This window comes from Heterocephalus glaber, unplaced genomic scaffold, assembly GCF_053883595.1.
Source record: "Heterocephalus glaber isolate CG9 unplaced genomic scaffold, H.glaber_assembly_v1.0 deba00001538, whole genome shotgun sequence".
In the NCBI taxonomy this organism is placed as follows: Eukaryota; Metazoa; Chordata; class Mammalia; order Rodentia; family Bathyergidae; genus Heterocephalus; species Heterocephalus glaber.
This window is the reverse complement of record NW_028258333.1, coordinates 2,371,244-2,398,770: the sequence shown is the minus strand read 5'-3', so window position 1 is coordinate 2,398,770 and position 27,527 is coordinate 2,371,244.

Genomic DNA, 27,527 nt, shown 5'->3' with positions numbered 1-27,527 from the left:
AAGCAGGGAAACTTAAGTAGAAACATCATATACTAAGTTACATTATTTGAACAAAACACTTGATACATTGAGCAGGAACAGTGGAGCACAGTCAGAACATCTTGATACATTGGGCAGGAACATCATGCAGCTCAAACCGGACAGAACATCTTACGAAAAAAAATGGGGACAATGCAAAGGCCTGTCTATTGTTCATTATTGCTTCATTATAAGGTGTTGCAGTTGAACTATATCCCAAAGACTTGAGTATTGATCACATGATTCTCAATGCACCAGTGTTCCAAGGTGGTAAATAGAGAAACAATTGGAACATGAGGATTTAAACTTCATCAGTGTATCATCGACCAACTGATGAGATCTTAATTTGTTGGCATTGCTGAGAAGTGATGGAAAGAGGAGAAGGGATCCAGTTGAAGGGAATGCATCATAGGGTTATGATCTTCAGACTGTATCTGATCCCTAGCCATCTCCAGTGTGCTCGCTCTCCTCTCTCTCTCTCTCTCTCACACACACACACACACACACACACACACACACACACACACACCACCCTTCTCCTATGATGCTTTGCCTGGCATCTGGGGCCCACATATATGGACTGAAATCTCTGAATATCTGAGCCAAATAAATTCCTCCTTTAAGTTAATTTTTCAGAAATTTTGTCACAGTAATGAAAAGGAAAATCCAACTTCCCCTTGTAAAAGTATTAATGAATTATTTGATGAAAAAAGAGTATTCACTGGACTTCTAGAATAGGGTATGGAGAGAAACAGGATGAGAAGCTTATAAAACAACAATTGCATCCCAATATCCTCATCTCCCTGATCTTCAAGCCCTCTCTTGTACAACATGTCAAGGAACTTATGGTGTTCTCTCCTCACTTACTCTATTTCATTTGTCTTCAGATGTGTTTCCCAGAACAATAGCACAAGAATAAATTGGAAATTCGTGGAAATGCAAACCTGTGATTTTTTTCTTTGGCAGGCAAAATTCTAAAATTGTCCTTAAGATTCACACTAGGTAGTGTACATACCCTGTATTAAATATAGCTCATTTATTTGATTATTAATCAATTTACTTTGACTTAGTAAAAACAGAGATTGCAGGAGGAAGATCTGACTTAAGGAGGTGTGCTTTGAAAAGACGTTGAGTCATTAAAAAGATTCTCATACCAGCTGTGAAAAGAACCACACAATTGTGTCTAGAACCACATATGGAAAGAGAGGACCTCTAGAACTTGTAGGTCTAGTTCTATAATTTCAAGAATTTAAATTTTGTTGATAATTTGAATGGCCTTGCAAATAATGTCAAGCTCAAAATGTGAACAACCTTTTAAAAGATGTCTTTGAAAGCCCTGACCAGAAATCCAATAAACTGCCCAGATTTCTAATTCATGTTGCATTAATTAGACATTTTGAGGGTGGCAATCGATGTTTTGACAACCCAGAGTATAGGATACACATAAATAGCCTAACAGACTGTTCATATGCCTGAAGTTAATTTATCAAGTCCTTAACCCCATGTGCATATTCAGAGTGATGAATTCAGACACAGTCTGTAGTAAATTCTGTCTTTTCTGTCTAACGCCCTGGGAATGCATTCCCATATGTTCTCCACACATGCCAAAAACAGTGTCAAGATCTAAGTGTGTAAACTCTCCTCCATGGAGAGCATGCTTTACACTTTTCCATCTGGGAGTGGTTGGGATCCAACTAGAGTTAAGGAGGGAATGAGGGCTAACTGAGGCAGAATCGTGGATGCTCTGGTACCCCGCCCAGACCCTTTCAGGATCACTGTTTTCCTACACGCAGGCAGCTTTGTCTTCTGCGACCCATAGATAAACTTGTCTTCAGGAATGGCCATGACTCAAGAACACTGGCTTGCACGAGGTCACAACCTGAAGTCGATTATTTCTAAAGATGGCCAAAATGGCCTCCTTCATCCTGTCTGCCTTTCGCAATGAGAACTTGCCCCTCTTCTCCCACTGTCTTGGTGTCCATTTGCATTCCATCCCATGACACCAATGCTGATAATTTATTATTAAATAAATGATCACTCTGGGCTCTATTTTACTAATTCTCATTTTCTCTCAGCATGGAGGTTTATTAGGAAGTCATCAAACCAATGTTTCTATCACATAATCAAATTTTGTGAATTTGCTTTCTTAGAGCTACCCTAGCATCAATTTTGATATTAATTTTGGTATTAAAAAGAGGAGATAGTACATTTAAAAAGAAATTTTAAAATCTAATAAATGTAGTGTTTACAGAGATAGGGACAAGATTTAGGAATTTAAGAGGAGATCGTATAGCGTCCAGAAACTACAAAAAGCAGAAGGTCATTAACATAAATAGCCTAACAGACTAGGGAAAGAACCGTGCTATTGAGAAGCAGTTATTGCTATCATTCTGGACTACAGCTATCTAGGAGAACCAGAACCACAAATGAGAACACACAATTGATTTCAAACCATTAAGAAACAAAGGAAAGGCAATTGTTACAAATTCCTTTGTGCCTTCCTATTTCATGTTAATGCTCCTTCCATGTTACCCAACTAAAAGCTAGAAAGTAAAGGGTCCATGTCATGCAGTTTGTAGAGATCAGTTTCCCAGGATGGACAGGGGGCCACAGAAAGACATATAAGGTGGGGAATGAATGCATTTGGAGACAGAGAGAAACCAAATTGCCCTGTCATATTCCTATTTTAACATTTTTATCAACCATCTCTTCCTTCAAGCCCAGTCTTCTTTGTTTTAGACTACTGTAGCATCTTCAATTAGATTTCCTTCTTTTTTTCTATGTTCCTGCTTCCACGTTTTCTTGCTGATTTCTACCTTTTTCTTTCTATCTCTCTTATTCCTATCCTCTTATAAACCACGCTCAAAGCTTAATTGTTATGATTTGAATCAAAAATGGTCCTAAAAGATTCAGTGTTTAGAGGTGGGGTATTCTGAGAGTGACTGGCTCATAAGGACTCAAACTTCATGAGTGAATTAATCCAGTGGTAGATTTACAGTTTGTTGACGTTACTGGGACATGATAGAAACTTAGGATACAGAGCCCAGTTGGATGAAATAGGTCACTGGAATATCACTGGGAATATGGCTTTAAAATCTTTATCCTTGCTGCCATGAGGTGAGCAGCTTTCCTCTGTCACGCCCTTTGGAGATGATACTTCTACCTTGCCACGGACCGAAAAATATTGGAGCCTGCTGACCAAGAAATGAAACCTCTAAAGCTATTAGCCAAAAACTCTCTCCTTTAAATTATCTCAGGTATTTTGTCACAATGATCATACACACACACAAAGAATGATTTGAAATGTGATATGAGATAAAACATATACAAATAATTATCCTTCACTCTCTGGCTTTACAGTTCAGTTGATTACCATGACATGGGTATTCAAAATTATACTGAGAGTCAAAAAATAAAAATAAAAAAGCAAATATATATGAGGACCTGTCACATTCTGGTTACTATTTCTATTCATTTATAGGAAAGATTATTATTTTTACCTTTGATGACAAATTTAAATGAATCAAGGAATCACATTGAGGTACATATAAAATATGATATTGCTATGTGACAATGATATATATCATTTAATACACTGAATTAAGAATATAATCTTATAATCTTTCTGAATTTAACAGTAAGTTGAATCACTACTACACATTTTCTGAAAACTTACTGAGTGTTTTTAGGACTATATTTAATTTTCATTACCATGAATCAGATTTTCATATAATTTTGTATTATTAATTTATGATCATGAAAATAAAAAAGATCATAATCTTGGTCTTATATTGAATTTGAATTGACACATCATTATTTAGAAATGTAAAGAAATAAAACGTGTATGGCATAATCAGAGCACTAATAGAAAATCGCTTTATAATGTACCTTTAGAAAAATGTAAATCTAATATCCCTTTTGAAATTCATAAAAGATATAAAATACTAAGTAAGAGAAAAGGAATGTGAAATCAAATATACACAACATTTTCTTTTCTGAAAAGTTGGTTTTCATTTTAAGTAGCCTCTTTTCTTGCATGTATGATAACATAAATCAAAATAAATAAAAAGACATTCCTTTAAAATGGACATTTTTCCTCCAAAGAACACCATCAGTTTAAAATTATCTAATTTTAATAAAATATAGCTGTATATTTTAAAATGAAAATATGAAATATCTATATGCATAATAAAGGTATGTAAAAATAAGGCATATTCAATTTTTACAAGTACACATTGCTATTTATATTTACCATGTTTTGTGATACTGTAAATGATCATTAAAATTATTTTATGTGAAATGCATCTTCACATATATGAAAAGAAGATATCATAATTAGCACTATTATTGCATTAAAACAATATTGCTGTGATTAACCTGAAGTTCTCCTTTGTCTCAAACAGTGAAAGAACAATGAATGGGTTTGTTCTTTCCCCTCAGAATGTACTAGAATCAAACTACTTAGTACTTGTGCTACTAAGATGAAATGTACTAACACAAACAGCAAAATCATGAAAAGTCCCATAATTCTTCATAGTCTGCTTGAGAAATTTCAATGTTTTTAAGGAGTACACATTCATGGATAGCAGCATAAATATGAATTTTATAGTGAAATGGATATAACAAAGTTAAGAGATACAGAAACAAGAAATATATACTTACATATACAGCTGTGAATGCATATAAATATATAGAGAGAGATAAAGATATAAAGATATATTTCCAACAAGTTTTTTTTCAGAGACAATACAATAAAATCTCTGCCTTTAATTTTTTTATGTATGTATGTATTTATTTATTTATTTATTTTTGTACTGGGGATCGAACTCAGGTCCTTGTGCTTGTGCAGCAGGCAACAAAACCACTGAGCTAAATCCCTGGCCCACCTTTAATTAATTTTAAAATATTGAACAGAGGGAAAGTTTATTATTAAAACTATCATGACAAATCTTAACTGATTTTCATTTTCTGGAAGGAGATAGTTTGCATTCCTCTGTAGTAATGCCTTACCACTATGATTTCTTTTATAAAACTATCTCAAATAGGAGGTATAAAATCTAAAATAGTGCCCCATTTGGGTGTCTTCTTCATTATTATCTTTCTTGTAATGACAATGACAGAGCATAAATATTATCATATTTAATGTGTTACAGTAGTTATTAAAATTACACTCACTTCACAAAAAAAGATATTTCAGTGTTTCAGTCAAAGCTACTACTTTACTCAATTGAAATGTATGAAGTGCACCAAAGAAAACAGTTGAAATCTTTGCTTTCATTAAGAAACTTGAATGTTATCTTTGAGAAGGGTATTGCCAAATTATCTTTTGTAGGTAACAATCTGACTACTTTATTAAAGTAAATGTGTAAACTGAATTGGGGGGACTACAAAATCATTGCCTCAGTAAGAAAAGGAAAATACACTACAAGGGATTCATATATATTTGCGGAAGGAATTAAAAATTCTCAGAGACTCTATAATTCCAACAGCCTTTTCATATATAGTAAACTGACAATAAAGTTAAGTCAATGATTAGAAGTTTTAGGGAAATATAAACTCCCTGTGTTAGTATGATAAAGCTACCATAACAAAATTACACAAACTAGGTGGCTTAAACAACAAAAATTAATTTTAAACTATATGAAGAGATAGGAACTCTGAGATCAAGGTGCCCAGGGGTTGATTTTTCCTGACCCTCTCCTTAGTTTGTGGATGGTACCTTCTCTCTGCATCCCATGCCTTGCTTCTCTGCCATGCAGCCTGGATATCTGTTCTTATAAAGATGCCAGTCATTGGAGTAGTACTATTCTTATAAACTTATTTAACTATACTCACCTTTTTAAAAGGTTTTATTCTAAAGCAATTGCATTCTGAAATACTGAGGGCTGGGCTTCAACATATGAATTTAGGTGGAGAGGAAGAATGTTGAATTCAGTCCCTAACATGCCTGAAGATATAATAAAATTAGATTAATTATTAAGTTACCTGCAATACTTTAAAATTTTTAAATTGTGTTTCTAAAAGCAAAGTAAATTCAACCGTATTATATACCCTGATCTATAAAATTCTATCTCCCCAAGGCACCTCAAATTCTTTTTATGATGAAACAGTAAAATATGCATAGGAAAAAATTTCAATCTTGTTGGCAGCGTTTCACAATTAAATGTTGCTAAAACTTTGCTCAGTTGCTTCATCTGGATCCCAATAATTTTCTTAATTCAGCATACTAATGTGCCATTGGATATTTGAATACCTGGTAGTAAATCAACCATTAATACCTTTAATGAAAAAAATTAAACTAAATTAACCAAAATCATATTCAGAGGTCTTTTGCTGTAGAACTTACCTCTGCCAAATACACGTTCTCAAATTTTGATAAAACTTGTGCACAGAGGGGTTATTTAGGGATATATTAGCTTTCTTATCACTGAGATATGATACTCAACACCCAAAATTTAAAGGAAGAGAGATTGAATTTGCTCAAGGTTTAGTTCACAATAGGTTGACTTTAAGGAAGGAATATCATAGCAGAAGGTTGGCAGAGCAAAGCTGTTTAGTTCATGTAGGCTGGGAAGCAGCAGGAAATCAGCCGGTCAGTGACCAAATGTAGACCATAAGGGCACACCTTCATGACCCAGCCCGACACACCTAGAAGTGTGTTCCACCAGCCCCTGGGGTGGATTCCAAGCCCAATCAAGTTGGGCCTTCACCCTAACCATCAGGAACAATAAGGATCTTTAAGCAAAAGTAACATATACCTTGTTCTATTTCCATTCCACATGTGTGACCTGGATGAGGAGATCAAGCTGGAGAAAAACCTAGGGACATTGTGATTCTTCATAAGTTCTAGCAAAAATTGAGTTGATTATCAGTTAATTGATTATACAAATACATTAAATTTTTTTCTATATAATACTTGTATATTCATATTTCCTGCTTAGTAATTTATCTGCTAAAATTATTTCATTGAAAAATAAGGCTATTATATAATACTTTTACTGATAAAAGGATCAGAAAATAAAAGAAACTCAAATGAAAATACATATCTAATATATACATTATATGCATATATACATTTCATATGACAGCTTAGTTTCTGTTTAAAGTACATAAATTTTTGAGCTACTAAATATTGATGCATAAAACTCTGTGTAAGTTGAGCTTTTATATATTTCTTAGTCATAAAGTTTTATTGATTTCACTGATTATGTGTCAGTTTACAAATTAAAGAAAAGTAAATATCCAGAATGTTACTATTGAGCTTTGTTTTCCAGTGATAATAGATGAGGAAATTTAAAAGTCATTCATATATATAATATATGTATATATAATTGTCATTCATATATATACATATATATTAAGCTAGATTTACAGGTCAGGAAGCTGACACTAACTTCTGGGTCATGAATAACTATAAACAGGCCATTATAATAAAAGATTATTTTATTTAATTTATTTATTTTTTATTAAATTATTTTATTGGTACATTGTAGGTATACAACACAATTACATTTCTCATTGGGAATTGTACCTTTACATAATGCATCTTGGTTCTTATTTTTTCCCCATTCCTAGCCCTCCCTTCATGCCCTCCACCCTTTCCTATTTACAAAGCCTTTATTTACATTTTTTCCATTTCTCATCATTTTTCTTTTCCCTTCTTTCCTTTCCCCTGCCCCTCCCACGACCCCTGCCCCTTTGGATCTTTCCTTCCTATTTTACATTATCGATTATTCATTCTAATCATTGGTACATTTTAGGTATACAATATAATGACATTCATCATTGGAAATTTGTACCTATACATAGTCTCTCTTGGTTCTTATTTTTCACCCTTGCCTAGCCCTCCCTTCAACCCCTCCATTCCTCCCTATTTACAAAGATTTTGTTCCTAGTTTTCCATTTTCTCATATTAATCCCATTCCCTTCTATCCTTTCCCCTAGCCCTCCCACTTCCTTCCCCTTTGCCCCCTTTCTTCCTATTTCACATTACCTATTCTACATTTTAGTCCTTATTTACACTTTCAGTTTCTCACACCAGAGAAACTATTTGGTATTTATACATGTGTGTCCTATTTATTTCACTTAAGAGTATAGCCTCAATGTGCATCCACTTAGCTATAAATGTCTCTAATTTCTCATTTTTTATGGCTGAGTAGTACTCCATTTTACAAAAAAACCACATTCTCTTTATCCAGTCTCCAGTTGATGGGCACTTGGGCTGTTTCCAAGTTTTAGCTATTACAAACTGTGCTGCTATAAACATGGGTGCACGTATATCACTGTGGTATGATTCTTTTAATTCTTTGGGGAAGATCCCCAGCAGTGGAATAGCAGGATCAAATGGGACTTCCAGTCCTAGTTCTTTGAGGTATCTCCATACTGATTTCCACAGTGGTTGTGCCAGTCTACACTCCTACCAGCAGTGGAGTAGAGTTCCTCTTTCCCCACAACCCCGCCAGCATTGCTTATTGGTTGATTTCATGATAGCAGCCATTCTTTCTGGAGTGAAGTAATCTCAGCATTGTTTTCATTTGCATCTCTCGAATGACCAGTGATGTTGAACATTTTTTCATGTATTTATTTGCTATTTCTACTTCTTTGTCTGAGAAATGTCTGTTCATTTCAGATGCCCATTTTCAGATTGGGTCTTTAAATTTGGGAGGCCTGATCTATAAAAGATTATTTTAAATAAGTCAACAGTTTTAAAAAAATGGATTCACTTTGAGACTTTAATATTGAGTGAAATAAATTAGACACTCAAGATTAAAGTTTACACATGGTTTCTTTTATATAAGAAACCTAAATTATAAATAAAGAACAAAATAAAAGATAAATAATAGGAACTAGGGTGACATCTTTCTCAGATGGGAAGAGGATCAACAGATGGAGGGAAGAAGAGAGGGAAGGAGAAGATGTAGAAAGAACTAACATGTGCTATGTACATGCACCAACTCTACACAAGGAATGTAAACATTATGTACTGCAAACATGTACTTATTAAAATATTTGTCCTAAAAGATCAAAAAAATTTTTATTTGATTAAAACTGAGCAAAAGACAGATTAAGTGTACAGTGCTTCTCAGAACCTGCATAGTGGATATAATACCTCGGAGTAAGCATCAGATTAAAGACTTTTTTCTTTCTTCTTCTTGCTCAAGGTAATTGCAAAATAGACAACATGAAAATATGCAAAAATAAGATGAGACTACAAAGAACTAGGGAGATAATTATGTCTAAAATGAATTTCAATTAATTTCCTGGAACATGAAATTTACTGTAGTCAAATAGAAAAGCCTGCCATTCATTTAATATAAATATATTGCACGTGCATTGTCAATACCATTTTTTCCCGAGATATGAAACAAAATTAGGCTATATCTTTTCAAATGTAAAGAAGGCTAAAGAAAACAATCACCAAATGCCACAACAATTTTGGTGGTGAAAATAAGGAGGGAAATAAACATCTCTCAGAAGGAAATGTACTTCCAGGCCCCTCACCCCATATGGACAGAACCCCCCCTGTGCCCCATGCAGATGGAACCTGCCCCCTCACAGAACTCACCCGGACTAACTCCAAGCCACCCACAAACTCCACGTCCACTTGTGTTTTGTTTCTCCCTGGTGATAGGCAGTAGAGGTGCTAACCAGTCGACTGAACCAATCATGGAAAAGGCAAATCCCCCAGGAGAGAATGTGAGCCCTGAAAATTTTGCAGCTCCAGGGAGAAATAATGAACCTGAGCAGTAGCACTTGCCCAACGAGAAGCCCACAGCTATTGTAAACTGAAAAAAAACAAAAAGCATAGGATTTTACTCTGAATATGACTTCATGACAGGCTAGAGTTGGAGTAGAAATTCACTTCAGAGTGCAGAGCCTGACATTATCTGAGAGGGTTTATTCAGGGTCCGTTTTGGGCAAGAGACGTTGGAGACTCAGCCACAGAAGAGCTCCACTTCAAGCTTTAGAGTGGTGCTTCTCACGGTGACTGGGGCAGAGATAGCCAGACAAAAAGAGGGTGCTGATTAGATATAGACCACCTGAGAAGTTCAAGCTCAGGCCAGGAAGGACATGGGCCCTAACACCTGTGCTAATAAACCAGTCCAGCCAGCGGCCTTCAGAGACAGTTGACCTGAAAGTCCTGGCATCAAGTCATGCAGTCTCTTTGAACACACGGCCCACTGTCTACCCTCAGAAGAAACCAGTGTTGTGATTGTTTTCCCATCTACCTCCATGAGCAAGGACAGGCCTTGGCTTGGACAGTTGACACAGTTTGAGGTACACTGACAGAGACACCTATAGATCGGAGGATCTGTAAATTTAGGCAGAGAAAAATCATGGCTTAATGGATTCAAAGACTGCACATCCTGGAAAGAAAGTGCTTATTCAAAAATACAAAGGAATATTTTAAATACATTTTTTCTTTCTTTTCCCATCATTGTATTTTTGAGATTTGGATTTTTCCCTTTTTTTCTTTTTCTTCTTTTTTCTTTCTTTTATTTTTGCCTTTTAGTTCTCTTTTCCTTAGTCTTCTTTTTCCTTTATATTGCTGTTTTCTCTTTTTTCTTCATATTCTTGTTTGTTCTTTTCTGTTATTTTTACCTTTTCCTTTTACTACTGGAAAATATTCTTTATCTCAATTTTTCTTTTCATCTTTCAGTTGTTAATTTTTAAAGGAGGGGTGGAGAAGGAGATGAAAAAAGAACTGAGATGTATTACGGACACATACCAAGTCCCCACAAGGAATGTGCTCATTAGGTACTAAACATGCACTAATACAAAATAAAAGTAAAACAGAAAGGAATGCAAATATATTTCCAGAAGGAAGAAAGGGCAATAATTCAAGTGTGTGTATATGTGTCTGTGTATGGTGTGTGTGTGTGTGTGTGTGTGTAAAATACACGTTGACTTTTTCATTGATGGATAATGTACTTCAGGAGATGTAATATCTACATATTAGAAGAAGCTATGAAAGTCCCCAAAGAACTTACATTTTTGAGCTAAACAAAAAAGGACTCACTGAAGTTCCAGTGTGTCTTCCTTGGACAAGGTATATGTATGTACTCTGGCCATTTGTACCGGTTGAAAGTAGTTGAAGTCCAGAGAATGATTAAGATTGCTATTATCTTCCTAATATCTGAGTCTTCTTTCCTTCTTAGATGATCCCATTTCTCAGATTCCTTGAACTAAGCAAGACCTCATAATTGTGATCTAGGGCTATTGACTTTAGTGCCACCTGTGATTTCCAGACTGATGGGGTTACAGTCCAGTGCACAACACGCAAGTTGTCTCTGATCATAGAGGTCAAATATTGAAATGATAGAATGAAGGTGAAGCTAGCCCAATTTGGCAAAAACCTTTGTAGAATAAACTTGAAGATATCAAGTAACTGAGTCTCAGGGTTTTTTAGTTATGATATTTTATGAAACCCTGACCTGTCACATTCAACATTGCAATATTTCCAAAATATATTTTAACACACCATAGTTGCTAAATTTCTTTAAAATATGTATTATTTTATATTTATTTTAATTGATACATAAAAATAAATATTGCACATACTTATTTGGTGCCATATGATGTTGCCATATATATATATATATATATGTGTGTGTGTGTGTGTATATATATATATATATGGTGCAAGGTCTACATAAAATTGAACATATTTACCTCATTAAATATGTGTTATTTTTTATGGCAAAAATATGCAAAATCCTTTCTTCTAGTATCTTGAAGTATAGAATACATTTATGGTATCTAAACCAGTCTACCATGCAATAGCATGATAGAACTTCTTACTTCTGTCTAACTATGACTTAGTATTCTCTCCATCCCACTTTCAACCCTATTCCACTCTCCTTTTCAACATCACCACTCCTTTAGATTGATTTAATTTACTTCTGGGGAATATTTGATCAGATATGGAAAAACTTGGTATCTTAGATGGTAAATGGAGGAAGTGGGGATTTTAAGAACAATTTTAGCTTAGTTAGTTTTTCTTTTCTCTAGATGTCAGACACCTATAGATACTTATAAATATGAATTTTGCCTTAAGAAAATAATATACAATGATCTCTAGAGTTCAAAGAGAATTCTTGCTGAATTTAACTTCAGGCACTGCTCCCTGCCTCCGGCCGCCAGGCTGCACCAGTACCTGCATCCACACCACAGAGGTGCAGGGAGTCATAAAGACCATTGTTCTGAGCTCCAGAAGATAGAGCAGAAATGGACAATAGAGAGAGGTCCTTTCAGAGGCTCCTTGATGAACATTGAAGCCCTCTAGGAAAGTGAAGAAAATCTCTGCAATAAAGTAACACCAGACTACCGTAGCTGGTAACTTGGAGGGATCACCACCTCCCATCAGAACCTGGACCATCTTTGAAGGAAGGGCAGCTGGAACCTGCAATACAACCTTGCAGAGTTCAATCCAGCAGGAGGTCAGGGAGCTCAATTTGGGCCTTGCACCCAGAAATCAGCCTGAGTCTCAGTGGACTGTGGCTGGCTTGCTGAGACTAATTGACTTAGATATGCACACTGCTGTCCATGTTGTCTTTTGTGACAGCAGAGACATACCCTGAGGAGGTCCTTTATTTTTATTTTTTATTTTTTAAGTTATTTTTTTCTTTTATTTTTAATTTTTTTAATTTATTTTTTTCTCTTTTTTCCTTTTTCTCCTCTCTCTCTCTCTTTCCCCCTGACCTTCCATATTCTTTCTCTCTCTCCTTTTTTTGTTTCTGTTCCTGTCCTAATTCAGATTTCTTTTTTTCTCTCTTAATTGTCATTAGCTTTATAGGAAAGTGAAGACAATTTCCAGCTTTCCTATTGGTGTTACTTTGTTCTGTTCTTGTCTTTGTTCTTTTGTTCTGTTTTTTAATTTTGCCTTCAACAGTTTCCTTGAGCTTACATGATCTTCCTGTGTCCTCTGGCTTCAATTCTATCCTTTCCCTATCCTTCTACCTATCTATCTCTCCCTCCCCAGCTCCTTCTAAGTCCTCGTCCTGAAGGGTAAAGTTGCTCTATTGAAGAGCTTATTCACTATAAACATATGTTGGGCTGGTCCTCGATTTTGATTTAATTCACATTGTTAAAGGTGATAAATTAATAGCTACCACAAATTGTTATTTTCTAAGCTGTGTTTGCTGTTGCTGATTGTGTCACTTTGGCTTAGGTGTTGTGATTTATCTAATCAGTTGTTCTTCCTGGTATACTGAAAACTATATTGCCTAAGAGACTTTAGAGACTCAAAACCTAAAGATCAGCTATATCTGGAAGACACCTCTGTGAAGCAATCATTCCAAAAGTGTTCTAAATACAAGCAACAAAGATACCTACAATAAGCAATATTGAAGCATCAACCAAGGAATTAAACCACAAACAGCACCAACAACAAAAGTAGAAATGAGAATACACCTAAGCAAGGTGCAAACCCAGACTTCCAGCTCACCAAAGGCAAATCCTGGGGGAAACAAGGTAGAGAAGTCTGATAATCAACCACCTGGACATCCTGAACTGATACTGATAGCACCGGAAGTAACAAAATAGATGAAGGAGTCTCTAGAAAAATTCAAAACAGAAATAATTTCCCAAATAACTGCAGAGATAGTGAGCAGAATGAAAGACATGATTAGAGGCTCTAGAACAGAAACAGATATGTTTAACTTCAAATTTTCATATTAGATTTGAGTTCTCACTGACTTCTAATCTCTCACCATCCTGTCCAGTGAGAAGTCTGATATCTCAGACATATATATACTTTGCTTTCAGAATGTGAGAATGACTTTAACAGAAAAGTGCAGGAGAGTACAGGAGACCTGTACAATGTGTTGACTGCCTCCCTCTGGATCTGCTGTCAAGTTCTAAGCAGCAATAGTAGGACTTTTAAACTAGCTCTCCTACCTGGTGAGCTGACAGCAAAGGTCACAGGGGCTCTCTGTCTTGTGTATTACATGTACAATTATGAAAGACTAATACTGAATACAATTAACTCAATCTCAATTTACTTGATAATAGGACAGAATGTGGTCAAACTTTCATTTTCCCCAATCAACTTTCCAATTTTTGGATTCTTTATAGGTAGAGCTATTCTTAATGTGAGACACACTTTTATAAAAATCATTCTTTAGATCCTTTATCCCAGTTTCTATGTCTTCACATGAGTCAGTGGATATTTTCTGCATGCTTGTCTCTTGAGAAAGATGGGGTTTGTCAAAAATGATTAAATCTATTCTTTTATAACAACTTCAACAACAGCAATATTAAATTCTAGCAGTTTAGCTGTCCTGGCACTACACTAGATGATTCTGAAATCAGACTATCATACTTTTATGCCATAAAATAAAAATCTATTTTAGATGTTGACATGCAGGAGCTAATCACTACAGTTCCCTTGAATATATTTGTAAGATGTCTGTATTTTGCAGTGTGGTAGAATAAAGGATTCTCAGGAATTGTATTGGCAGATAGAGCATCTATACTGATAATTATGGAGTAAAAGAACCATGGGCATTATGTACACTCACTAAAATCCCATAAATACGGTTGACACTCTGGACCCTATTGACCTTTGCTTGGATAAAATTCAATGTTTATATTGCAAATAATTTGTAATATTCTAACAATTAGGAACAAAAACTGTAAGTTGTGTATACACATAGTTGAATTAATCTATAATTGAGTAACATACAAATAAATGGATAAATATAGAAACATGTTTAAAAATAGAAAATGAGGACTATACTGTACTGTATTTTCATTTACATAAATTTAAAATAAATAATCTATATTATGCATTATTCATATATATATGTATATATATCCATGTAGAAATAGTATAAATATATGAAATGATAGCATTTCAGAAAATAGAATAAGGCTTGAGAGATACAAAAATTGGGTTATGGAGGGGTATAGAGAAAGCATATAAAGTATTTTAAATTTTCTTACATTTTGAAAGAATCAAGACTCATATGCAGTCTTAGAAATAACACAGAGATCCTTTATCCAATTTCCTACAACAAAATGAGCAGCTATGCTACAATATCACAGCAAGGAAATGAACATTGATAGAATCTACAAATCTTATTTATATTTCATCCATTCATTTACATTTGTCTGTGTACATTATATTGTACTCCATTGTAACACATATCTACATGTATTTTAAAAAATTATAAATTTATAAACATTGGTTCTGTGTATTTATGGAATAAAACTTGATGTTGTAATTAATGAATACAATGTATCATGATCATATCAATTTAATTAACATTTATCACCTCAAATATATGTTATATAGTAAGAATATTTGAAATATTTCTTCTTAGTGCCTCTAAAATATACAATAACATTGTGTTCAACATGCTGTGCAGTACATCCTAAAACAATATTATTCTTTCTGTCTAGTTGAGGCTTTGTATACTTTATTTTTTATTATCATGTATTAATTAATGCAAGGTATGCTGATCAATCCTACCTCTCTTTATCCTTCCTCCACGTTTCCCCTCCAAACCTTTATTATTCACTATTCTACATTCAGGTCAATTTTTTAATTTTTTATATCTTAGATAAAACATACAATGCTCATCTTTTATGGTTTATTTTATTCACCCTCATATTAGATTTTTTTGTTTTTATTTTTGAAAATATTCCATTGTTTATATATACCACATTTCTTCATTCCCCTTCTCTGTTGATAGGCATCTAGGTGGATGCAGTACATTAGCTATTGTGAACAGTGGTGCAAAAGACATGGAGGTGCAAGTATCTCTTTGGCATGTTGACTTCCTTTCCTTTGGATGTATACACAGGAATAGGAAATTTAGACCCGTAGTAGATCTATTTTTAATTTTTAGGAACTTCTATATATTCTCCATTATGCTATAATATTAACACATAATTGTTAAGACCTGAAACTCTGAAATACTAAAAGGAAACACATCAACACATTTGTATAAGCAATTGTTTTTGATATGACCATAAGCAGAAAACAAAAATAGACAAGATTTCATCAAACTAAAAAAAAATATGTGCAGCAAATGAAAAAATTAATAGTGAAGAGACAGCCTTCAGAATGGGAGAAATATTTATCAACAATTCATCTGCCAAAGGATTGATATCCAGAACTTATAAGGAACTTAATAAATTTAACAACAACAACAATGGCAACAGCAGAATTAGAAACAGAATTTAAAAATGAACAAATAATCTCCATGGACTCTTCTCGAAAGGAGAAACACAAATGGCCAATTAATGTACAAAATCGCTCCATATCATTAACCTTCAGTGGAATGCAAATCAAAAGTATAGTGAGTTATCATGTTACACAAATTAGAAAAAAACAACAAACACCAACACCACCAACAAAAACAAAACAATAAAACAATAACAAAGTTTGGTGAGGATATAGAGAAAAGAATTCTCATAAACTGTGGGTGGGAATGTGAATTATTACAGCCATCATGGAGGCTTTGTGCATTTGAACCATCACCTCCCGATTGGTTCTGCACACACAACTCCACCCATGTTAATCACCATTCTACTGTCTTCTTTTTGTTCCATTGTCTCTGATTTCATTTTTAAAGGGGAACATGCAGTTTTTGTTTTTCTTTTTTTTTAAATTCTTTCATTGGTCCATTTTAGGTATACAATACGTTTACATTTATCACTGGGTGCTTGTACCTGTACATGGTGTATCTTGGTTCTTATTTTTTCCCCCATTACCTGTGCACCCTTCACGCCCTCCACCCTTCCCTATTTACATAGATTTTGCTTCCATTTCTTTTCTTTTCTCTTTTTAGATAGCATAATTCCATCCACATGATCAAAAATGATATGGTTTTCTTAAGGTTGAATAGGATTTTGCTGTCTCTGCACATATTAGTTTCTTTATCCATTCATTTTTGATGAAAAGTTGGGTTGATTCCATAACTTAGCTATTGTATGTAGCACTGCAATAAACATGGTGGTAAAGGTATCTCTTTAATATATTTATTTTAAATCTTTTGGGTAAATATTCGGAATTAAGATTGTTGAATTGTATGGCAGTTCCATTTTAGAATTTTGAGAAAATTATGTATGATTTTCCACTACAGCTATACTAATTTGTATAAGTACAAGAATAACCTGTACTCCATTTCCCCATCAACACTTGCTATCTATCACTTTTTTCATAATAGCCATTCTGACAGATACGCATGGTGATTGTTTTTTAATTGCATTTCCTTAATGCTGAGTAATGAACGTTTTTTCATATACCTGCTGTCCATTTATGTCCGCTGTTTTTTCGTCATTATTATTGTTAACTGCATAGCCACAAAACCCTTTGACTTGTTTTTGGTTTAAATGTTTTTTTATTAGTACATGTGTGTAGTGAGTAGGGCTTACTTTCCTCGTGGGGAATTCTTACAAGTACGGAACACAGAGGCGTTCTTTCTGTACGCCCTCACCTCCTTTACCTCTCCCTTCATCTCTCGCCCCCCCCCCCCCGTTTGCAAAAGACCTATGTGTCTGCTTTGGGGAAAGTTCCCTTGGCCATTTTTAAATCGGAACTTTTTTCTCTATAGAGCTGCTCCTTACGTATTTGGGAGATTGTCCCCTCATAGGATATATGGCTTAGAGATATTCTCCCAACCTACAAGTTGTTTCTCCCATCTGAAAATGATTTTCTTTGTTGTCCTGGTGTTTTGTTCTCAATTTGCATCTTTCATTCTTAGCTGTTTACATACATAATGACTACATTCCTTGTGTGGGTTGGTGCATGCCCTTAATACATCTAAACTCTCTTCGTTCATGCCCATCCCCTACCCCCTCTCTCCTCTCCCTCCACTTCTTGGTCCCATACCTATTTGCAAAAGACATATCTCCCTATTTTTAGAGCTTTTCATTTGATATAATGGTTTTTCCTTTATATTTGCTTCTTTGTCTACACTTTTGAGGTCAAATTTAAGAAAAAAATCAAATGTCATGTGGTTTTATCTTTATGTTTGCTTCTAGTGGTTTTCCAATTTCAGGTCCCATGTTTATGTGCTTAATCCATGAGGAGTTGGCTCCTGTGTGGTTCGAGAAAAGGTTCCAGCTTCATCTTTTTCTACCTGGATATCCAGTTTTCTCAGTATCACTTTTTGAAATATCTATCATTTTCCACTGTGTGCTCTTGGCACATTTCCATTATCAATTTTCAATACACATGTGGGTTCATTTTTCAGGTTTCTATTCTACTTTGCTCTTTGATGAGTCTACTTTTTGTCAATTGTTTTTATGATGTTGTAACTACTCATATAATTGTATGGTTTGAAATCAAGTAGTGTGCTGCATTCAATTGTATTCTTTTTGCTCATGACTACCTTGGATGTTCAGGGTCTTTTGTGGTTCCATGAAGGTTTTAAGATTGTTCTTTTCTATGTCTATGGAAAATTTCATTTATATTTTAATAAAACTTGCATTGAATCTGTAGAATGCTTTGGATTGTGTGAACATTTTGTTGAGATTACTCCTTCTAACTCATGAACATAAGATAACTTTCATTTTTTTGCATCTTCTTCAGTTTCATTAATATTTTGTATTATTCCATGTACAGATCTTTCCCCTCTGTTGTTCCTATGCATTTTTTGTAGATGTTGTAAATGAAATTATTAAAATTTGTTGCAGGATTTCTCATGTTGCTCTTTTGTGACTGCAATATTTTCATGCTATTTGACTCTCAAATTTTCTACACAACAAACATCTTAAGAAAATACTTGAGTCATATGCAAAGGTGCATGATTATGAATTTGTACATAAATTTTAACACTAGGAAAATCTTAGAATCAACCTATGAGTCTGGTACATGTGACCTATATTTTAGAAAGTTTTTAACTATTTCTATGAATAGGATTTACAGGTAACATGATACAAACTGTATATACATATGCACACATGCTAACAAATACATGTAGACATGTATACTATATAAACCATGTTTTAAAAAGAAATTAGCAAAATATATTTTAGGAAAATATATAAATATGTTAATAGCTGAAATTTTCACCTATCAAAACATTTTAAATAGTTTTCAATTATTTTTATACTTTTCTGGATATTCCAAATTTTCTTAAATTAAAATAATTCTGCTAAAACTAATAAAATTAGAGAAATAGAAAAAAGTGTATTACTGACACTAAAAATTGCACCACAATGGTTAAAAATTGCAGAAATTTTTAAAACATTGCAACATATTGGGATACGTAGAGCCTTCCCAAATATCTATTCTAAAGTTCAATAACATTTCTTTTGAATCCATTTTTATTCTACCAAATTTAAAGCCAGTAAACATCTTTTAATAGTCACATTATTTTGGAAAAGTAAACTGTAACTTTTGTACTTTCCCTACATAAAGAGTATCATCAACATAAAGTTTAATGTTTCTAAAATTCACAAATCATGGGTCTATAGAAATTCACTATGAATCATGCATTTTATGCCATTGCTGTTTCCCTTGATATTGTCTTCTTAGGCATTGTTAAAATCCCTAACTGTAGCAAATCCTCCCATTTTCTAACCTGATAACAACAAGCAGTGTTTAATTTGCAAGATGGCATTAGACACAGAAAAAAAAATGCTTTCCTTGGATCAATATAAGTAGAAATGATCTAAAATTTTGAAATTAAAAATGTATATGTGTCCAAGCAACAATTTTTTAAAATTGTAATTCCTACTACAATGTCTCCAGCAAAAATTTATATAAAGTTATCTCATATATAGTTAGATTTTGAAATCTTATACATTCACAGTGTCTGCCACATCATCAAGTTTATAATTACCCTGGGAGCAGTATTTTCAGCATCCTAACTTTAGCACATCTGCATTACTAATTGATAGTACACAGCTTTAAAAATGCAACAACCCAAACTCATAATCATTCTTATTCCAAATGTTGTTGCAAATATGTATCATAACTGGCCTGTATTAAATGCTCAGAAATACTCACACAAGGATACTGTGAATGTAGCCAAGTAATATTGATCAGAGCTCAAAGTTAAACCAATAAAAATAATGGACTTGGTCCTACCACATGCTGTGAAACTGAAATTCTATCTAGAAGGGTTTCCAGGGAGCTGAAGGAATGACCTACTTTTCTCAAGGATCATACTCATAACAAAAACTATTATAAAAGGAAAAAAATAACAAAGTTGGCATAAATTCCACATTTCCATATAGAATGTAATGGCAATATGAGGAGTTTAAAAAATTTATTTCTTTAGTATATACGTTTTCTCTTGCATTCTACTTTTAAAAGGAATAAGCCATCTTCACTGTAGTTTTCAGTGTCTCCTAATTTTAAGCTGTCCAAGATTTATACGTCTAACCCTAATTTGACTGGAAGAAATCTCCTTCATTATTTTCACCTTGTTATGTGAATAGCATGACCAAACCTCCAGTTTTCCATGAACAATACTAGGGGTCCAGTCTTGTCTCCCTTTTTCTATCTACTCACCAATAACGCACACGCACACACACACAACGACGACGACGACGACGACGACGACGACTGATTAATACAGAGAAATACACTGATTCTCTTGATGCAGAAAATGATTGTCGATAATACAGGCTCCTGCACAGAACTTCACGGGGTGAAACACACCACAATCTCCTCTCTCGATGTAACAAACTTCATGGGGTTTCTGATCTGCAGAACTTCAATACCTCTGCATTATTCCAACCGAACAGTTGTTTTACTCTCGCGATCCCTCTGGACATTTCTATGATGATCTTCAAACTGATCCCTAGTAAACGTGGATGACATTTTTTAATGCTTGAGGAAAGATGATTTCAAAGTTAATTCACAAAGATAAATTTCTTCAAACAAGCCCAGGCTCCAATTGTGCCTAAATTCTTTTTCTACCCCAGCAAATTATATGAAAATCTCTGTATTTTTACCCTCCTGTCACTGTGTGCATCCTGCTCCTCTTAATCTCCATCTCTACTGGGAAACATTTTTGAAGATTGTTTTAAATTTTTTTGTAACTAAATAGAGAAAAATCTAGTTCTCACAAAGTCTGCTATGAAATTCCAGTGCTCGGCTTCTTTTTAGGGAAAGACCACCTTTTGCTAGATGAATACTGTAATAGGTGACTATGTTGAGGACCGTCATCATCGCTGCCCCTAGAGGGCGCTATGTCCAGAGCTGATCCATTTCTAACAAGCAGGTGAGCTTGCGCTGCTGCTGGGAAACCACACACGGAGAATCCCTGGACTAACCTATTTCATTCCATGAAAAAATGTTCCCTATTTGAGTTCTGAGGTCAAGTTCTTACATAGAACTGCCTGAAACTGTATTTTTTTACTTTAGGAAGAAGAAAATAAGGGTGCACATCATATTAATTAACGGTTCAGATTACAAAGATTCTCAAGTGTAACATGCTCATAATGGTGGTGCTATTTAGAAGATAGAAAATTAAAGCAGATTTTAATAATGGGTGAGGATAAGAAGCGAAACTAAATCCTTAAGGGAAGAAGCCCACAAACCAATTAATCTGACTTGAATAATTTTTTGTACTTTTTATTAAGGAACAGATAAAAGTCACAAAACCACTCTACCTTATGAAAGGTAAAATTTGCTATATTTTCCATCGAATTGATTATGATTTTACATAATTTATCCTACATGAAAAAAGAGAAGATTCTCACTAATGCTTTCGTTTATGAAAAGGACTGTCATTCTACTTTTTAAAAGGATGTTAGAATATCATGTATTTGGAGTGTCCATCATAAGACATGTTATCAAGAAATCAAATGTTTTGGAGCCAGGGATTTTGGGATTCAGTGGTTCCACCACCTGCCTCGCAAGCGCAAGGACCCAAGATCGATCCCCAGTATCAAAAAAAAAACAACTTAAAAGCTTTATATCAATGCTGTTAGTTAAAAGTAAATTATAAATTGTACTTAATGGTCACAACTACAGTGTTTAAACTTAGTCAAATTTTTATATTATCCAAATGTATAGACAAACTATTATATTATCAAAAACATATTTCATTATTAATACTCTATATTGCCTAAATAGCTCAGCAAAAGTTATAAACAATGTAATTACATTTGGTTTAAAGAGCCAAGAAAAAGGATAAATTAGTATGAGATATTATAAATTATAAAACAGTTTCTTTAAATGTGCATTTATCTTTCCTATGGAAAAATGAGTATCATACCAATGCACACTTAAAATATGTTATTACTATAATAACCTATGTATGCAGACTTCAATTATTCACATTTATATGGTTATATATGTGTAGTTATAAATGAACCTCAGTTAGTGATTATCAACTAGGACTGTCTGTTCCCCCAAGGAACATATTTCCTGAGAACAATATTCTCTCTCGCTCTATCTCTCTCTCTCTCACACACACACATACACACACACATACTCACACACACATACACTCCTGGAGACATTTTTGATTGTCAAAACTGGGAGCAAGTGCTAACTGGAATCTAATCAATAGGATGCTACTAAATATTATATAATGTACAGATCTGCCTTCTATAAATAAGAATTATTGAGACTATACTGTCCATAAATCCCAAGAAACTGAAATCACTGAGTCACAGGTGATCTGAAACTAGAGAACTTTAATTATCCCTTTTATTTCTGTAATGCCATTCACAGATATGAGCATTTATTTCTTCTTCAAATTGGAAGTTCAGAAAATGACCCTGTCATTTTCAAACAAATGTCTGGACTGGGTGTTTATTGTTTTAATGGATATGGGAAGAGAAGGCAATGGAAGCGTTACAATTTTCAAAATGCTTCCTTCTGCATTAAGCAAACCACCCAAAGAGACCATGCAAATTATAGGTCAAAGGATTTCCTTAAGAGAAAAATTATAAAAAAGATGAGAAATGATTTTACTTTATGCTGAGCACTTGCAATACTAAGTATTCCAGTTTCTCTATATAAAAATGCAACAAAGGATTAGACTAGATTTTTTTCTTATTGTCTTTGAAGTGACAAAGAAACAAACATAAAGGAGGGTCAGTGAGATTTTCTGAATGTTTTTAACAACCTGAAGTTTTCAAATGTTCCATCATATTTTCATGTTAACAAAGCTGGTATTCTTCTGTATATATTCACTTCTGAACCTAGCAATTATGAATAATATTGCAGAATCTTCATAATAAATAGTAAATTATAATATTATATCTTAAAATTTTCTCACACAAAGCAACTTTTAAATGATTTCAACCTATTTCACATTGTTAAAAGGTTAAACAATTCAATTTACTTTATAGGAGAAGTATTTTTAATACATGAAATATATGAATACAGCTTGCCTTTAAATGTGTCAGCTTCCTTCTGCTTTCCTTCTCTCCAATTTCTCCCTCTGATTTTTTCAAACACTTTACTTTTCCCTTCTCCCTTCTTCCCTTTTTCCTCGGTATCTCCTTCCCTCTGTTTCTACCCCTTTTCCCCTTTCTCCCTTCTATTCTTTACATATCAAGTATCTACTCTTTGGAGGGAATGTGCTAGCAGCAACAATGTGAAAATGAATGTACTTTTTTCATGGGAGTAGAATCTACTGCTGAAGATTTCATCAGGCTACATCAGCCAGTAGAAAGAGATCAAATTCAAACTAAATTTGTATGTCATGGAGATCCCTTCAGATTGGCTACAGAAAGCAAAGTCTTTGTAGTCCTTTAAATGATTGCTGGATGGGCAAAGACTTCACAGGAAATGAGTTTACAGAGAAGCAGCTCTGCGATGAATGTATGCCACATGTGTCCCCATAGATTTGGGCATCATCCTGACCTACAATGGGGCCCTCATATGACCATCCCTCTGTATAAAGATGATGTTATTCCATAAATTCATCTCAGAGATAATATTGTTATTAACCAGCCAGACTATGTTTCACTCATTTCTGTGGCTTCATCACCCCCCACAGTCAAGTCACGCCTGGTGAGACCAAAGCCCATCTGCCAATGGTGGATGAAAGTTGCCTTCACTCTGTCAGCTTCCATTCAGATCATTTATACAAAGATACAAAAGGCTAAAGTGGCACCTGGTGCTTTTCACAAACAGTGGCCAACTTTTAGCTTTCACTCAGCCAAGACAGCTTGGTTCACAAATAGTTTGTTTAGACATTAGTATTTGCACAACATGGGTGTTTCCAAGGTATTGGCTGAGCATACAGATGAACCAGCCTGGTTCAGTAGGAGCAGAGACATGAAAGAAAAAAATGAACATATAGACCTAATATCTACATGAGTGTGGAACTGATTATTACATCAGGTCTCGTTACCATACATTTTAGGAATACTATATTTCTTGGCAAACAGGATTTTTTATCCCTTAGATGAAGAGGATTAAACAGCGGAGTAAGAGTACAATAAATATATTCTAATGATGATGTAGACATGGATTGTACTGAAATGAGAGTTAAAATTGCAAGAAAGCTAAACAGACACTCTCATATTCCAGACACGATATGTTACAGTAGTATCTGGTAGGTACTGAAGACAAAGTATATGAATGAAGAAAAGAGAACAATTTGGGAAGATAGCTTTGCCACTGAGGAGGAGGACAGTAAACTCCAGGTGGGACAATTATTGAAGTAGGAGAATCTTAGGCAAGACAATTCAATCAATTCGCCCACTGTTGGGCCGCAAACAGACACAGTGTGCGATGATAAAATTTAACCGTTTGTTCAGGAAAACTCACAAGCTGGTATATAGAACAATAGTCTGCAATCATTTTCACTGATTGTTTCATATAATTTCAGAAAATCAATTTATCCAAAGGAGTTTTCTTCTGATACAGCAGCTCATGCATTTTTGGAAAATTTATTGCCCACTTGTGCAAAGAGATGATCACTTAAAAGATATTTGTTTACTTTTTATGATTCACTTTAATCATTTTTCTGCCATTTCCCACCAATTTCAAATGATTATACCATGAATTTTGTGCAGTTCCAATTAGTTTCCCATCTTTCAATTAATATCAATATCCTGACCCAAACTCCCCAATCTGAGATTATGTTGAGTTTCTCTCAAAATGGTGATATCTATTACTGACTTGATCTAAGAGACTTACCTTTGCTTAGTCAAATGATTCCTTAGTTATTTGTTTGTTAAGAGAGAGGAATTGATAATCAACAGGTAGAGAGAATACTAAATTAATGCTGCACCCAATAATTACAGATTTAAACACATGGCTTTTAAAAGATTTTACGTTATCCCAGTAGATAACTCGAAATATCATGTAAAATATTGATCATTCACAATGATAATTTTTAGTAAAACTGTAAATAGTAATAGCTAACTATTACTATTTGAACTTTTATGCCTCTGAAATTGATATGTTGAAACCCTCACAGCTGAGGCCATGATATTGGGGTGTCTGGCATCTGGGAGATAATTAGGTCATGTGTGGAGCCCTCATGAGTGATATTAGTGCCCTTTGCAAAAGAGATCCCATCGCCCCAGGGGAGAGCAAGGTGCCATCTATGAACCAGGAAGTAAGCACTCATCAGGCACTGAATGTGCTGGTACCTTGACCTGGGACATCCCAGACCCCAAATCGTGAAAATTAAGTTTCTGTTGTTTATGAGCCAAAATAGTAGCTTATGGGCTGCAGTTGCAGCCCATATATACTGAGACACTGACATTTACTAAGAACTTCTATTTCAAAGCATGAACCTAAGTATTTTTTTACATATGTTAATATCCAGAACAACATTTAAAGGTGGCTACAAAGACCTTCATTTTACTAATGAGAAAATTAAGGCATACAGGAGTTGAATAATTCAAGAAAAATCACAAAAGTAGTTGATATTTTAACAACTCTGTAAGTTGGTTGTAGATATCTTTGTAATTTTTTTCATTTCTCAGTCACTTAAAAACAGTCATATATATATATGAATATATAAAATATATGTACATAATAGTATTTGACTACTGGTATCCAAAATATGACCATTGTATTTGTGTACCTTAAATGATATCTTTAAAATGCCTTTAATGACTTATTTTCACAATCTATTAACCTATTTTTGATATTAATGACTGATTTCCATATTTTAAATACTGCAGAACTTGCTTCTATTTAAAGATTTATTTAATCATATGTTTCAAAAATCCACATTCAATCTGCTTTGTTGCAATTTCCAGAAGGAGAAAAAAATGTTAAAATTTATGTCTAGCATCATACAGCTTACACCTGGCAGGTACAGAATGGAGACATCATATCTTTTCACACCTAACTGCATGAATTCTGCAAAAAAATGATCTATTCCTTTTAAATTTTTGGACCCCATTTGTTTTTTTCCAATGAACTTTTAGTGAAAACAGCACAAAAATTTACTCTACCTTAAGGGGATCATTTTTTAAGCCTTACAAGTTGCGTCCCATGTCCCCAGATAGTTTACTAACTTCCTCTTCTAGCCATTAGATTTCATTATCTCATTGCTATGCTTTATACCTGATCATAATTCTGTCCAACCCATATAGCTATGTATCATCCAATGTGGGTTCAGGCAACTCAAAAGTGTAGCTTGTGAATAAAAAGCAGCAATCTCAATGGGGAGGCAGCTTGAAATGGAAAATATCAGGGCTTTAATGAATCAGAGACTGGATCCCCAGGCTATGCCTATACACATTAAAAACTGAGAAATGCAGCCCTAGGCATAATGTACATAGAAGTCCTGACCCTTCTTCAAATATTTGAGGGGTTGATAAGTTTATACATCTCATCTCAATAATAACAGTGATGTTAAGCACATCACTTAAGAGAAAACATATGTGAAAAAGATTAATTAACAATATGGGGGCTGGGATGTAGCTCAGTGGTACTGCACCTGCCTGGCAAGCACAAGGTCCTGAGTTTGATCCCAGGTACTGGAAAAAAATAGAATAAACTACTTCTTATGTTAAAGCAGAATTTATTTCACTGATAATTTGCTAGAAAATTGTATTTTCCCAAATCATCCTATAATCTTGCATTTTATTTACCCACTGACCATAGTCTTCCTTCAAAAGCTCATCTATTCTATTCATTATGAAAACATTCTCCTGTATCACTATTAATTTTGACATTTGAATTTAAAATGTCAATAAATTCAGGAACAAAAGCCTGGGAGCTCTTTGTTTTATTTTCAAATAAGGGAAATATCACTCCACAGTTCAGGTAATATTTTGTAAAACAACAAATACTACTATTTAAGGTCAATCATACACCAAGAAAGAAGTGTACATGGGTGGTTTTATGGCAACAACTGCACCATGATTACATAATATTCATAAAAATCATTAGTGTAAATATTTTTGCAGCTCTGAGGAAACTAAATGAAAGACATGAAGTACAGATGCATATCTTTAAAAAGCAGATTGATCTCATCGATAAATAGTAATAAAGGAGGGAAATACTAATTCGGTTGTCTCCTTTCCAAATATGACCTGCCAATAATGATCTTCACTGAAATTCATCTTGTTATGAGTCTCCATGGAAATCAATTTAATTACATTGTCCTTTA